The sequence below is a fragment of the Myotis myotis genome, unplaced genomic scaffold (genome assembly GCF_014108235.1).
Source record: "Myotis myotis isolate mMyoMyo1 unplaced genomic scaffold, mMyoMyo1.p scaffold_m19_p_6, whole genome shotgun sequence".
Taxonomy (NCBI): domain Eukaryota; kingdom Metazoa; phylum Chordata; class Mammalia; order Chiroptera; family Vespertilionidae; genus Myotis; species Myotis myotis.
The window spans coordinates 40169887-40187114 of NW_023416368.1; positions in this window are offsets into that span (position 1 = coordinate 40169887).

A 17228-nucleotide genomic window follows, 5' to 3' on the forward strand; every position below is an offset into this window, starting at 1 on the left:
AGAGAAATAAGAGAAGAAAATGACACAGGAATGGCAACATCTGGGAGAAGGAAAGGAAGCTTTGCTAATTAGTCTACTTAATTTATTAGTGAAAGAAATCCCACTTGAATTGGTTTCAGTGGAAGGATGAGCTATGAAATCATTGGAAAACCACGATAGGAGAAAGGTCACAATCGCTAGCAACATCAGGAATCAGACCCAGAGCATTTGGCATCCTTCTCCGTTTCTCACCATGCCTCTCTCCACGTGTCAAGTCCATTCTCCTCTTCCTGTAGAGTGGTTTCACCCCTGTGGCAAGAATTCTGGTGGCCAGAACATTTCAGATTTTGATAGCTTAAAATTTCAGGCGACAAAGGGACACTGACGAGCCTCCCTGCACCCCAAGTCCAAAAATTCAAGGCAAGGCACTCAGCGGCCCAGCCTAGGTCAAGTGCTACATCAGGATGAGCGAATAAAACCCAAATGGCCAGTTATGGTGTATTTTTCTCACATCGCAAGAAATCTGGAAGGGGACGGCTCCAGGGCTGGTTCAGAGCTAAATGATGTCAAGGGCCAGGATGTCTAGGATTCTTTCAGCATTCCACTCTTGAAGAAGGATGGCTGCTGTTACTGTCATAATCATGTCCTTATGGCAACATCTGAAGCCGGAAGAAAGGAGGCAGAAAAGGAAACGCTCTGTGTGACATTCTCTTTGTGTCAGGAGGGAAACTACTGCCCTTCAGGTTTCGTGGGGCCTGAATGGATACAATTTTGGGGATGTTGTTTTAAAAAACAGGACAATATGAAAAATACAAAATTCAGCGCAGGGCTTTGGTTGGGGTCGTTGTGTGTATGAGAACCCGAGCTTAAGCCTCGTTAGCTCCCTGGAAAATCGACTGGCTATCGCATTTCTTCCTTTGCCTCAGGGGCTGAACTGAGTCACCGGGTCATTCCTGGCTGCAGGGAGCTTGGGCAAGCAAGTATCTGGATCTCTCAGCATCTAACTTTAGAGACCGGTATCTAAGAGGAAAAAGGAAGGGGGAGAAAATAGCTGTTGAATGAGAAGTAATTTGTTTGCAGATGTCTATCATTGGAATATTTATGCAGAGTCAGAGATATAGAATCCTAGTATAAATGGTGCCTGATTTGGAAGTTACTATGTGAATCGGTATAGTGGGATAAATTGTCCCCACCTCCACCCCAACACCTTAAAATTTGTCCACCTAGAGTCTCAGGATGTGGTTTTATTTGGAAATAGGGTCCTTGCAGATGTCATTAGTTAAGCATCTTGAGATAAATCATAGTGGATTTCAGGTGAGCCCTAAATCCAATTACCAATGTCCTTATAGGCAGAGGAGAGAAGCAGACACACAGAGGAGAAGGACGTGGAGACAGAGGCAGAGATTGGAGGGATGCTGCCACAAGCCAAGGATGCCTGGGGCCAAGGAAATAGTCAAGGAAAGATTCTCCCCACAAAGCCCTCAAAGGGCATGGCTCTGCTGCCACCTTGGTTTCTGACCTCTACTCCCAGAGCTATGAGAGAATACATTTCTGTTTTATTAAGCCACCAAGTTTATGGTTATTTGTTACGGCAGCCCTAGGAAACTAATACAATGGGATAAAGAGTAATTATCAGAAGAAGGGGTGTGGTGTTGGTGTCCACTGTAGAATTTACAAAAGGAGTTTATAAGCAGGTGGTGTTGTAGTTACAGGAGGAGAGCCTGGTTGGTGTACTGGCTTCATGGTCATGACAAGACCTGGTCCTTCATGTCCTTGGTGTAGTGGTGGTGATGGTGGTAGAGTGTGTGTGTGTCTCGAGTGATATGTTCTCAATTTTCTATTTTTAGATATTAAGTTATAGAAGCATAATATCTGTCTCTTTCATTTTATTTTCATGGTAGAATGTTCTTGAAGTTATTTTTTAAAGTGCTTACATGACGTTGATAGCATGTAATGCCTATCCATGAAGTATAAGCATAAAAAAACACTGATATTAAATTCTTATTTATAAGCCTTCTATATTTAAATGTAGTAATAAAAATCTGTGGTTCTGGGACAATGAGGTATTCCACATTTATTTATTTTAGACATAGAGGAAATCAGCTCATCTGAAATACTAACATTTCTAATTGCACATTGTCCTGATGTGAATATACTCTAAATGTATTATTGATGCCCATGGATTCTTCTGTAGACTGTGTCTTTTCCTTGATGACCCAGGGCCAAGATCAGGCCCATCCATTACAGTTCTGTGCTGTTGTTGTGCTGTCTGGGACCTCTGTCCTCAACGCCCTGGACAAGCACATTGCTGAGCTGTTGCTCTTTCCTTTTGCTGTGAGCTGGCCAGCTGTGCATCTGGTCGTTGCCAGAACTCTCTCCTTACCAGAATCCTGCCTTTCTTTACTGTGCTGTTTCTAATCCACTGTGGCCTGGGAATCCAAACAGCACAGCTTGTTAGAATTGATCCTGATGGAAAACTAAACGCCCCAGCCAGCATCTGTGTCCCCAAGTGGGTTTCTTTGGGAATCTATCCTATGAGTTAGGTGTTCTGGGTCCTTGTGCACGGATGGCCAGGGTTATTTTTTTCGTTGCTTCTGAACATGAGAATAGATCCAGCTGACTGGAGAGCGGTTGACAGCATCCGGCGAATTCTCAGTGGGAATTGCTTTTTTCTCCTTTACATTGTTTTCTGTGTCCTAACAAAGTATTGTATGTGTTTTTGTTTCATTTTAGGGTAACAATGGGATCATATGGCTGCAGAAGTAATTCTTGACTTTTCAACCTCCATCTTGAGGGGTTACCTTAGCTACACTTTGGATAAGATTATGTGTGGCTCACGTGAGACTGAGAGCCTGTGTTGTTAATGACTGACATACTGCCATCACGCGTATCCATGTGAGGTTAACCAGAAGGGAAAACTCTGTCCAGAACAATGTGACTGGGCCAAGAGGGAATCTTTCAGATGCACATGGCGGTAGTAGGAGTCCCAGAAGAAGCCGCGTTTCCCAGGATGTTGCAGAATGTCTTTGACTCGTGAGATGACATTTAAGTCAAAATGTCAAGAGTAGGAATTCTGAGGTCTGAATCGATAGGTATGTAGATACTAGTCACCTGATTTAAGAAAACAGTCTTTGAGCGGACCCCGTTTCTCTCAGTTCCTTTTCCTAGTCATCTACTCTTCTCCAAAGCACCGTACACACTCTCTCTCGCCTCTAGCTGGGCAGTAGGCGGTGAGAGGCACAGCATAGAGTACATATGGAAGTTGTGAGAGCTTAGCATAAATAGTCAGAGGCTTTAAAAATAATGCAGGTTTGAGAAAATGAGTGCCTCTATAAATCATCAGAAAACTCGATGATGATTCTAACTGCAGATGGGCTTTTAAACAAGTGTGTGAGTTTGCTGCTGCCTCTCAACTCCCAGTTGGATACTTAAAAAAAGGCTCTTTCTCAATTTCCTGTTCTTGTGCCTTATTAAAATCATTCTGGGATTCTGACCCCCGCCCCTGCCTCTTTCTTTTTTCCACATCTGTGTTTGTGTGTGGAGGATGTTACCCACAGCTCTGGGCCATGAAGAATGCATGAAAGTTGTGAGGATGAGACTGTGACCCAGCTACGGTGTGTGTGAATGAGTGATGGAGAGAGAGAGAGAGAGAGAGAGAGAGAGAGAGAGAGAGAGAGAGAGAGAGAGAGAGAAATGGTGCAAGGTTATGCGTTATACAGTTATTTCTAGCTTTGAATTGTGTCCAAATCTCATACATTCACAGACAGCCTCGCCAAAGTCCACAGCTGTCATGCATTTTCAACAGATTCCACAGGGCCTAGATGAGGTCGGAAGGCATTCCTTTACTCTTACACATTAGCTAAAAGGAATTACCGTAACATCTGATATTGTGGAAGTGGGATATTTGCCATCCTGACCTTGCCCAAAGCAGTCCAGAAATAGGGGTCTAAGAATGTATTATCTCACATGGCCTCTGAAGGTCAGCAGGGGCCCTGGGTGGCATCCCAACAAAACCCAAGCACCCAACATGCTCTGCATTGAGGGAGACTGTGCTGCTTTGTACAGACACTGCAGGCAGACATGTGTTCCCATTGCTCTTGGGATGTTTGTCATTGGAAAGGCATGTTCCCCTGGAGAAATTCCCAGCTGTCAGTAATGTGCTGATATACCACAGCCAAGCGCCAGAGGATGAGCCAAGTAAACAGGATGTCCACAGTGTGTGTGATTGCATGAGTGTGTAAGGACACTTCTGCCCATTTCACAGCCTCATAATGGCATCGACATGCATTGCTTCATCTGCATCTGTCTGTTTAGGGCAGAAACACATCAACACCATGGAGACCATGTGTAAGAAAGCCTCCCTTTTTTTTCCCTTCTGGATGGGCTGTTGATAGGATGGGTTGAAATCTGGTGTAAATTGGGAATGAACATTGTTTTAATGTTGTGAGTTGACTTGCTGGGAAGTGCCTTCGAGTCATCCAAAGAGAGAGAGAGAGGAAATGCTCAGATCATTTGGGGCTATTGTGGTCTGACAAAGGGGCTGAGTCCATAGGAATCTTTCTGCAGACCAGCAGAGACATCTTCATTCTTTGTTCTTGTAAGATACTCATTAGTTGAGTTATTTACATGAATGTACAGAAACAAGTCAAAGTCATGTCATTGCCCTTTTTGTTTGAAAATGCTGCTACTGCTAACTGTTAGCTTCTAAACCTAGTCCTGAGGCAGCACTTTGGGAAGGGAGAGTCTTGGCTCCCTTCATCACTCAGGGTAGAGTGGAAAAAGAAGTATCCTCTTAGGTATCAGGCCTCTTCTTACTCTGGGTATGCAAATCCCTTTTGCTCAAGTTGCTATGTTTATTAATGATAATATCAGTAAATAATATATATTTTAGATTTACTATGTGCCAATACTGCGCTATGATTTTAACATATGTAAACTCAACTCTCACAAAAAACATGCAAGGTTGATATTATTATTCCTCCTTTAAAGATAAGGAAACTGGGACTGTTGCCTAAGAACACAGAGCTAGCAGAGAGCCAGCTTGAAGCCACGAGTATAGCAAGCATGCACTGAATCACTGCTCTACATCACCCTTGTGTGTCTCTGCCTCATGTGAAACCTGATTCTATTACAGCCTCTGATGTTGTTTCATTGAAATGCAGTCATTGTATGTCCTTGAACAGGCTGACGTAGAAAGATGATTTGGTTCTTCTGAGATCTCTCCATTTAGAGTATTCCACCAACATGGCAGGGTTGAAGGTTGAGGACCATGGCACAGGACCTTGGTAATGATTTTGCTGTTGTTCACTTTTAGTCTTTTAATTATGGTTGTTACACGCTGCTTTTGAAATGTATTGCCCAAGATGCACTGATTTAAGCCAAAATCACATCTCACGATGCCAACTCCTAAAAAATGTTGACACTCTTTCAATAGTTTTTTATGTGACCCACATAGTGGGGAAAAAGAGAGAGTTATAAATGCACAGAAATGCTGATTTTGGCTTATGAAATCCTTAAATACTTGTACCATGTATCATCTGGTGGAAGACAGTACTCAGAGTGGTTAGGGCACAGGCTCTAGACTCAAGCCTTAGTATTTGCTATCTCTGTGACCTTGGGAACTTTAATTGATGTCTCTGTGCCCATTATTTTTTTTTTTCATCTGTAAAATAGGCATAAAGAAATCATAATAATAATGCCATAGGATTGTTGTTAGGATGAAATGAAAGAATACATGTACAGTGTGGGCCCCTAATAAATATTTCATAGTCAGGCACTGAATGCCTTTCGTCACTGGCACTTTCCACCACTGCCTCTTGCAGTGGTTTTGTCCAAGGTCTTCATTGCAATCAGACACACTGGATCATGACTGTGGAATGTCACCTCCCTGAACTAGAATATTTTGTTCTCCACTGTATCCTCATTACCTAGGATAGGTCCTCACAAATATCTGTTAAATAAATGAATATTAAATATTATTACTATTATTACTATCTGTTTCAGACCCAGATATCATGCTTAAAAATTTTCAAAATAATGTTTAGGTTTGAATAGTTTCCAAGAAGCTTAAGATACATTTGACTCCTAATCATCTATGTTTATAAAAGCCAAGCAACCAGACCAACGGAATGACTGGAAAGACTGGTTGCTATGATGCGCACTGCCGTGGCCAACCAGCTTGATCAGAGCCCCAATCAGCCCCCCAACATCCCACGGCCCCTCCCCCCAGCTGGCCCATCCCCCAATTGGCCCCCCTACCCCAATCAGGGGCAGGGCTGGCTGGCCAATCTCCATGGCCCCTCCCCAAGGCTGGTCCTACCCCCAATCAGTCCCACCCACCCAAATTGGGGATGGGGCTGGCCAGCCAACCTCCTGTGGCCCCTCCCCCTGGCCAGCCCGGTCCCCTATTGCTCCCCATTGGGGCAGGCTGGCCGGATCCCACCCATGCACTAATTTGTGCACTGGGCCTCTAGTAAACTATAATAGTTTCTAGAAAGAGAGTATATTGAGTTTAACTTCTTCAATTTATAAAGTAAGAGGACATACAACATCCCAAAGCCCGGTGATATTGTGATATTCCCTCAGGCCATAATTACCTAGTGGCAGTTTGAACTGGCATGGAGGACTCCAGCCCCCAATCCAGTATTCTTTCTTCTGTGCCCACTGGCTTCTAATCTGGCTACCAGTGTGGCACTCCACCCCTCCTTGGACCAGGCCCCAATCCAGGTAGAAAACAGGCCCTGATTGTCATCATCGGGTTTTACTTCAAACTTCTCATCATCTCTGATTGCTCATTGCTGTCTTTCTGGTTTTTCACAGTGATGGAGTCTCTTTTTTGGATGATGAAGTGATTACAATGTGGTAAGCAATGTGTATGTGTGTAAATGGAGTTTACAGATATCATTAAGTTGCATCCTTTTGCCTTAAGGAGTTTACAGTCTAGCTGAAAACCAAATTGTCCAAAATAAGTCCTGCAGTTATGACACATAGTTAGAACATGAAGACCAGAGATGAAAATGAAATTTTGAGGGAGCTTAGAGAAGGAACAGGGGGTGAATTGGGATGTTCATGGGCGTGGCAGCAGTTTGACTGGACTTTCCTGGGTCAGTAGTGCTCTTCCCATTCCATGCATCTTAGAAAAAATATATTTTAAAGCTAATGACTCAGGGTCTTTGTTACTTCATGAGATTTTATATTCTCATGCCTACCATATAATATACACATATGCAGCATAATGCAACCACAATAGCTTATTTCTCAAAAGAGGGTTTTGTTAGAGACTAGAGGCCCGATGCATGAAATTCATGCAAGAGTAGGTCTTCCTTCCCCTGGCTGCAGGCACCGGCTTCCCTCTGGCACCTGGGACCTGGGCTTCCCTTGCAGCCCTGGCTTCATCTGGAAGGTCGTCTGGAAGGATGTCTGGTCTAATTAGCATATTATGCTTTTATTATTATAGATATCATTGTGTATTTTCTACACAGCCACAATTAAAAACATTTACTTGAGTTTATACATGGTAGTATACTTCTAAAAGAAAATTTGTGCACATGTACAATATTTGGTATCTCTATACATAGCTAAGAATTATACAACAGATGCCTTTTGGACATTGTTGATTTGCCTCACATAACTGATACGGTAAGAACTTGGTTTCCAAACCAAAGTTCATTATGATATAGCGTGCAGTATTAAAGGAACCCATGAGCTGAGCCCATGACTTTCATATGAAGAGTCCCAGAAAACGTTTACAGTTGCCTCCACAGACATTTTTCTCTTTGTGGGTAGACCTTTCTACTTAAATAATCTGCTGCATTCATTTTAAAATAGTTGATCTATTTTCTGATCCTTATTTTCAAAAGTAAAAATAATGATGGTTAAGTAAGTCTCTTTAGTTTTACTACATATTTTACAATGCACTACATGGTAACTAGAAAATTGAAAGTTTTTTTTAATGAAGTATAATTGACATATAACATTATGCTAGTTTCAGGTGTACAACATAATGATTCGATATTTGTATATATTGCAAAATGATCACCACACTAAGTCTTGAAAGTTTTAATTAATTTTATTAATAAAATCATATATCATATTTTTGATTTACCAATCCAAAATTAAATAAAGAAATGCAAACAATGGAGAAACCACAACGAATATGATTAACTTCAGTTTAGTGCAGGGATGGCTCCAATCCTCTCGGTCACTTGGCCTTTCCCCGGTCTCTGGTCAACTGAGCTGTCCTCTGCTCTGGGCTGTCTCTCCTGAGGGAGCATGCGTGCACCCGTGGTTTTGGCTTTGAGTTGCTCTGGCTGCCCATTCTGCTTGCTGACTCCTAATTCCTGAGGGCAGCCTTCTCTCCTGTTTCTCACGTGGAGCGCGCTGACAAATATGCTCACTGGGCAGTTTAACCAGCATGCTCACTCTGGCTTCTTCTGAAACTGATGAAATTTCCAAAACAATTCCGTGTTCCTCTGAAGGACACAGGGAAGGTGAAACCAGGCTATGGATCACAGGCCATGAGAACCATGGTGTTTGGTGGCTTTCGGGGGCCACATTCTCATATGTTGAGAATTGGCTGGGAACGTCTTACTCAAACCCTGTATGCTGTGTCTTGCTGTAATTAGTTTTTACATTGGAACTGGATCTTAGACCAGATTAGCCATTGCTATTTATGCAGACAAGTCAATCAAATTCTTGGAAATATCTTGGGACAGGTTTCCTGAGGTCATGAAAATATGAACATAGCAAGAAGAATGATTTATTACCAAATATTTTTGAGCTTTTATTATGTGAAGGAGACTTGTTTAAAGGGTAATTGTATATGTAAGACACAGTCCTTGCCCAGGGGACCATGTGCACAATTGCCGAAATTGGCGAGGGGCCTGCTCTGGCTGAAGGAGGTCTAGGGTGTAATTCAGACGGAAAGGATTTTCCCATCCTTGATAGAACATGAGGTCTGAAAGGCCTTTCAGAAATCATCTGCTCCTCTGATCTTATTCTATGAACATGATAACTGTAATTGCGACTTGCCCAAGATTACCGAGAAACTTAGCAGAAAGTCAGATATAAACATTCTTATCTTTTCTCTAAATCTGGTGATTTTTTGACATATATATGTGTGTATATATATGTATATATATGCGTATTATGTATGTATATATACATACATACTATATATATTTATTAAATTATTAAAATATATATATTTATATATATATTAAATCCTCACCTGAAGATATTTCTCCATTGTTTTTTTTTTTTTAGAGAGAGTGGAAGAGAGAGGGAAAGACAGAGAAATATCAATGTGAGAGAAACACATTGATTGGTTGCCTCCTGCATGGGCCCTTGGCCAGGGAAGAGCCTGCAACTGAAGTACCCGCCCTTGATCAGAATTGAACCCAGGACCTTTAGGTTCCCAGGGTGATGCTCTATCCACTGAGCCAAACATGCTAGGGTAACAGATATTTATATTGAAGTAGATTAAATACAATTTAATTTTACTTGAATTAGTTTAGTGCTTATTATTGAGGTTTTCATTCTAATGTGCTAAATCTGTGTTGTCCCACCCTCCCACCCCCATGTCATATATTTTTAGCTACAAGAGAGAGGGCAAGAGAAATTCTCTATTTTTGCACTTTAATTTTTTCATTGTTATTAGTGCTAAGTTAGGACGTTTTATTATATGTGATAGAATGTTAATTGAATAACAGTAGAAAATATAGATAAGGAAAAAGAGAAAATTCAATTCAATTGTAATTCAAGCCCTTAGAGAGAAACATGATTTTATTCATAAATGTATATACTTTGTAGTAAACAATGGGATCACATTTAACCTACTCTATTAGACTTCAGTGTCAGTTTTCAATTTTTATTTTTTTGTTTTCAGGTTGTGTTTATTCTGTGGATTCTGGAGTAGCTCTATAGAAACTTGTTGAAGTTTTTATTGCTACTTTTTTGGATAATGTAGATTTTATACTTTATAAATGCGCTCATCTCATATTAGTGAATATTATAGTATCAGGTGAGCTTCATCCAGTGTGAAAACAGAAAAGAGACTATCACAGTGCTTGAATACAGAGCAGGCCTAATTTGATGGGATGGAGAGAAAGGAGGGAGATATAAAAGCTTTTGTATAGATAATTTCCAGCTCAGGCAGGCGCAGGTGTGCACTGCCTGAGAGTTCTGAGGAATCACTAGGTATAATGAGAATCTTGAACACCTGTCTGGGTGGGTGTTTGCCCACCTTAAGAGCCATGTTCCACTTGACCTTCAAACCCTCTGTCAACCCAGATGTTTACTCTGGGCAATGTCTTTCCTCTGCTTTATCGCTTCCCTTCTCTCCTTCAAATTACAGTGGAGGACCCACTTCTTCCTGGACAATTTCTCTAACATCCAGTGACCTCCCAACCCCAACATGATTCTGCCTCCTCTCGACTATTCGACTACTCATCATTTTTGTAATCATTGTGGCTCTTATTTTTATCGATGGGATGTGTGTCTGTGCTGTTTCCCTTATTAAACCAGAATCATGCATCTGGGACCATGTCTCATGTTGGCTGTGTCCCCTGACACACTAAACAAAATAGGTACATATCTGAGCATTTTTATATAAATGCAGCCCTAAGGGGAATTTTATATCAATTTCTTTACCAGGAAGTTGAAAATATTTTTATTAGTTGGATCAAAAGTAAGGAAAGAAAAAAGGAGATGAGTCTGATTATTGAGCAAGCTGTTGAAGATTTGCTTCATGCTGGACTTTGTACTGAACTTTTTTTTTCACACGTTACTTCATATAATTTTCACCACCACCCACGTGGGAGATATTGTTAAATTCATTTTAGAGATGAGGACATGGAGAAAATTTCCCTGATGAGGCTCAGAGAGTTAAGAGACTTGGTCAGGGACACATGATGAGTAAGTGGAAGCATTGGACCAAGAATCCAAAAATGTATGACAAGAAACATTTATGTTTTTAGCCAATTCTCATATCTTCATATCCATTTTCTATTGGGCTGATTTTAATGAATTAAAGTAAGGCTGTAAAACCTCTTTTTCGTTTTAAACTTTCCAAGACCTAGCACTGAAAGTTGATATTTCAGTAATTGATCCCATCACATGGATTTCAAATTTTATGGCAGATTATTCCACAGTAGATGATTACTTACCTGACCTATAAATAAAGGAGCATTGACTAGTGAATCAGGAAAGAACTTGAGGGATAAATATATCCAATTAAAAACTGTAGTGAAAATAATAGGAGTCAAAGGCCTTTTATCTCAGTGTAGGTATGAAAATATCACTTTATTAATAATAATATTAATGTTATTATTACATTGTCTTTGAAGGCTTGCCAGCTAATAGTTACTTGTTTGTTGTTCCTTATATGAGGTAATAGTGTCTATTAGAAATTATGTGCTTTTTCCTTTCCTATGTGTCACATTTGTTTTCAAATAAAATCTGACTCGGATAGTCAATTTTGGTCAAGTAATGTCTAAATTCTAATCTTTTGTAATATTAAACACAACTTTCTACCAGCATGGTATAGAATGTAATATCCAATATTTTTGAAATGCAGCCCAGGGAGAAAAACGCTGATGGTTGCAGAAAGGTGTCATCAGAGACCAGGCCAAATGAACCAAATGCAAACATCCTTAAATTACAAGAAAGACCTATTTCATAATGTCACAAGTATATCCTTCCCTGGGGCAGTATTGATAATTAATGCCACATATTCATGGTGAGAAATATGTATGAGTTTGGTCATAAATGCTCTCATGCATTTTCAATGCCAATAAATGAATAGCCTTTATTATTTCAGAATGATAACTTGTTCCCAGACACCGCTACTTTGCAGGGGATGATGACTGCTTGGCACACAATGAGGTGTTACGGGAACATGCCTGAAGCATTTGTAAGGCACGCCCTCCGCTCTGAATCAATGCGGCAAGGGCAGCACAGAAGGGCACGAGGATTATGCTTGAGGAAATCCACCCCCTGCCCTTGCTCCCACTTCCACTCTCATAAATCAGTCTAAGTGAATATCTTAAGCTTAGTTAGACAACATTTCTTTTTTTATAAAGACAATGCTTCTCTTTCTTTGGCTTCCAGAGCCAAGTGCCCCGTTCATGGTCTTCCCCGCTTTCTAGACTCAGCTTTTGTTTGTATTTCAGAGCCTTACGTTTGTGGCCAGTTTTGTTCCACATCGTAAGAAAAAGACTTGTCTGTGCTCTGACTTGGTGGCGGATTAAAGCCATGTGAGACTGGCACAGAGACAGTGGATAGAGCAGTTCCTGTGATGGGAAGGATTATCAGCTGAATAGAAAATTAAAAATAGGACTTCTGATTTCGCTTCTTTATTTTATTTTTTCAATTATAATTGCATTCAATATTATTTTTCATTCGTTTCAGGGAAACAGCATAGTGGTCAGACAATCATGTGCTTTTCAAAATGCTCCCCCCTCCCGATATTTCCAGCGCCCATCTGGCACCACGCACAGTTACCACAGTATTAGTGACTCTCCTCCCTATGCTCTACTTACACCCCATGACTATTTTGTAACTACCAATTTGTACTTCTCAATCCCTTCACCTTTTCACTCAGTCCCCCAACTGCCCTTCCCTCTAGCAACTAACAGTCCGCTCTCTCTGTCTATTTCAATTTTGTTCACTTATTTTGTTCTTTAGATTCCACATATAAGTGAAATCATATGGTATTTGTTTCTCTCTGATTGACTTATTTCATGAGCATAATACCCCCTATGTCCATCCATTGCTGTGGCAAAAGGTTAGAGTTCATTCTTTTCTATGGTCAGTTCTGACATTAGAGCTTGGAAGTTGTCACCCCTGTCCTTACAACTATTGAACTAAACACACTTAAAATGGATGACTTTTCCTGAACCCCGCAGAGAACAGAGGTTGCACAGAAAACAAACTAATAACCCAGCATTTTTGTGAGAGGGGCAAGTGCAGAGTCAAGACTGAGGTCCTCTTACCTGGAGGGGCAGCTGCTGGTGCCACAATCTGTTAGGGACACTTCAATGGCCATTTTGAGGAAATGCTGGAGGCTGAGTATGGACTAACATGAGAGGGAGAAGGTTGTGAGGGCTGCAGTTTTATGGGGCCCTGAGAGCTTTAAACTCGAGGAACCCCACCAGATTCTCACAGTGAAGAGCCAAGAAAGATCCTCTTGGGGCTTTGGCATGGAAAGGGAAAGAATGATCATTCTGAAATATTCTCTGAGAGTCCTCCATAACTCAGACACATGATCCAGGAGGAAGGACTTCACCAGAGCCTTATCCAGCTGGGGAAGGGCATTATCCCCCCAGCAAACCTTCTGGTCTCACCTGAGGGGGAAAAGTCATGCCATGGAGGAGGTCACAGCTCAGGGACCCAGGATCACTAAATACAGATTTACTCATCAAATTAAAGAATGCGTTCCTTCTCCCACACTCTATCACCACACGGACAGGGCTCCAATGAGAGTGGGTTATAATGGAAAGAGCTGTAAAATTCAGACGGTCTCTGGAGAAGAGTGCTTAGGAAAGCCCAACATCAACAGGGAAGATAAAAGCAAGAATACTAGAGGAAATTGAATACCCTGGCACCTATATTTATAGCAAACATTAGTACAGCATGTCTGGCTTTTAAAAAAATTAGAAAGCCTGCCAAAAAGCAAGAAAAACACAGTCTGAAGACACAAAGCAAGAATCAGAATCAGACTTGGATATGACACAGATGTTGGAATGATCAGAACTTAAAATAACCATGATTAATAAGTTAAAGGCCCTAAAGGAAAAAGTAGGCAACATGCAAGAACAGATGAGTAATGAAAGCAGAGAGCTGGAAACTATAAGAAAGAATAAAAAAGAAGTGCCAGAAATCAAAGGCAGAAACGAAGTGTGTGTTTCATGCACTTGTCAGTAGATTGGGCAAGCCCGAGAGTAGAGCTATGAGATTGAAGATAGGTCAATACTATAGAATTTACCAAATTGAAAGGTAAAGGGAAAAAGAATAAAAACTCCTCAAATATCCAGTAACTGTGAGATAAGTGCAAAAAACGTAACATATACCCTGGCTGGTGTTACTCAGCGGTAGGAGTACCAGCCCAAGCACCAGAGGGTCATGGGTTCGATTCCCGGTCAAGGGCATGCACCTGGGTTGCAGGTTTGTTCTCTGGCCCTGGTTGGGATGCATGCAGGAAACAACCAATTGATGTGTCTCTCTCATATCGATCTTCTTCTTCTTCTTCTTCTTCTTCTTCTTCTTCTTCTTCTTCTTCTTCTTCTTCTTCTTCTTCTTCTTTTCTCTCTCTCTCTCTGTCTCCCTCCCTCCCTCCCTCCCTCCCTCCCTCCCTCCCTCCCTCCCTCCCTCCCTCCCTCCCTCCCACTCTCTTTAAAAGTCAATGCAAAAAAGGAAACAGAGCAGAACTATATGAAGTCATATTCACTGAAAACTTTCCAAAATTAATTGCAGATTTCAAATCACAGATTGAGAATGCTTAGATAACACGGGAAAAGATAAATACCCACCCCCTACCAAAAAAAGCAACAACCAAGAAATGACACCTAGGCATATCATATCCAAGCTGCAGAAAATCAAAGACAAAGAGAAAATCTTGAAAGAAGCCAGAGGAAAAAATACACCTTCCATATAGATGAACAAGGAAGAGAATTATAGTGGTGTCATCAGAAACAATCTAAATAAGAACAGAATGGAGGGAAATATTTAAAGTTTTGAAAGAAAAAAAACACCAATGTACAATTCTACATCCATTAAAATTATTCTTCAAACGTAAAGGAGAAATAAAGACTTTCTCAGATGAACCCAACCTAAAGGACTCCATCACCAGCAGACCTGCCCTGAGAGAAATGTTAAAGGAAGTTCTTCAGGGAGAGACTCACACCAACATGAAGAAAGAAAGTGTGTTGGAGAAGAAATAAATCAAGGTAGAATGAAGTCTTTTAACTTTTCCCATTTTTAATTGCACTAAAAGATAACTGTTTAAAGCAATAGTAGTAACAATGTCTTGGGTTATTATAGCACATGGATAAGAGAGATGAAAAAGTGAGTAAGGGACAAGAGGGAGGAATTGGGAGTACGCTCTTGCAAGATATCTGCATTATATACACCTCAAGGAGTATGGTGTTATTTGCAAGTGCACTTAGATTGGTTAAACATGCATATTTGAAAACTCTAAGTCAACTACTGAAAATATTTCTAAAAGAAGTATATTCGATATACCAAGAGAAGAGATGAAATGGAATCATAAAATGCTCATCTAAAACTGGAGAAAGCAGAAAGGAGAATAAGAAGAAACGATGAACAAATGTAATACTTAGGACAGCTATACATGGCAGATGTTAATTCAACTGTATCAATAATCACACAAAGGATTTATGTACATTAATTAAAAACTTACTATATGGAACAATCTCATTTATAAGCATAGATGCAAAAATTCCACATAGAACATTAACACATATTAAATATGCTATATTTCTATAAAATATATAACATTTGATTTTCAAAAGTATGCTGATGAGTGTTTTATAATTGACACACTTAAGCTGTTTTCAGTAACAAAGTTGCATAATGATGAAAATTTTGCCAAACATCTGTTTTCAAAATTCTGTCTTGATAGCAGGAATTATTTTCCAAAACAATAATTTTCTCACTTCTTATTGAAAATGCCTCTTTTACACTGGGACATATTAAGGGTGTGTGTGTGTTTAAACACTGCTAAGCAGACATTTTTAATCATAAAGTTCAGAAATTTAAAACAGTTGTGTGTGTGTGTGTGTGTGTGTTTGTAAGAGAAAAACATGTAACTCATCTTCAAATTCTCCAACTGTTTTCCAGACTTTACCCGGAGACAAGCAGTCTCTTCATGGTACTTAGGATCTTCATGTCAACTCCTCGTTTCAGTACAAATTATTGTAAATATTTTTCTACTCCGTGTAATGTAATCCTGAAATTTACTATCATATAATCCCTAATCCCTTTGGTCCTTAAGCTTAATGATGGAACCAGTTTCAATTTGTATATTAAATATTAGTAAACTTAGTTCTTTCTTATTTTTTAAGTTAAAAATGGATGGGCCATCTGGTGTATCCTCTGGAAGGCAGGCCCTGTGCATTGGAAACTGCTGCTCTGAGCGAACAGGGTAGTCAGAGATCTTTCCCCACTGGGTGTGGCCCAGACCAACTGGCTTCAGGTGAGATTTTAGCATCACTCCCACAGGTGGGAGTCGGGTATTCTGTCTCTATTCCGAGAACTCCATTTCAGCCAGAAAGGTGGGCACTGCCATTATCTATACCAAGCGGGGTGGTAGGTGACCAGCTCTACTCAGTGTTCTGGTAAATTGTTAAGACACACTTCCAAATGTTAGATCTTGAGGCTTTTCTTGAACTTGAAATGTGCCCTGCCATAGAAATGTATTATATTAATTCCAACTAATTTAAATACCAACAAAACCTTCATTATGAAAGACACATCATTCCAGGTCCACATTTCGCATAGCAAGTCTGAAGCATTACTGCTCAGTGCTCGCTGGGGGCAGCCTGGTCTCCGCTCACTAACAGAATTTTCAACTGCCATCATATCAAGCCCCTCAAGAACTTTTTAAAAAGAAAAATATTTTTCTATTTTAACAACAGAGCGAGACTCCCTGAGAGCAAGCTCTACATTAGAACGTCAATTACTTTTATTTGCCTTCATTAGTGCTGGTCTTGCAAACAATGTGTCCGAGTGGAAGAGGAGACTGAAGTCCTTCGATGACCCCTCTCATTAATTCTTTGTGCAAACAAACTCGGGTTTGGTTTAAAGCAAGATAACCTAATGGATGTTTTGTAGGGGATGTGCGGCCACTTTGTTTACCAGTTAATTTTTATCAAATAAAAGAGACCCAGGAAAGCCAAGAAACGTTTGCAGCTCTATAAATCTCAAGCTATATTTCGGACATTCCCGAAACGGCCACGCTCCAGACTGTAGCTTTGAATAGATTTATAAGAGGCAAAGGTCACAATTCTTGCGAACAGAGGAAACAGCACATGGAGTTTTTGTTGATTGTCTTCCTCTTAAAAAAAATCAAATGTGGCCACAAAGGACATAAAATAGGGACACTCCACTACTGCTAGCAGAAGCAGGGCTTGTGTGCTGTTTGTCTCCTTGGTGACCATGTGTAACGAAAACAGATGTAGAATAACCTCCAGGTTTCCTCTGTCTCCCTTTAACCAAGGTTATAGTACGTT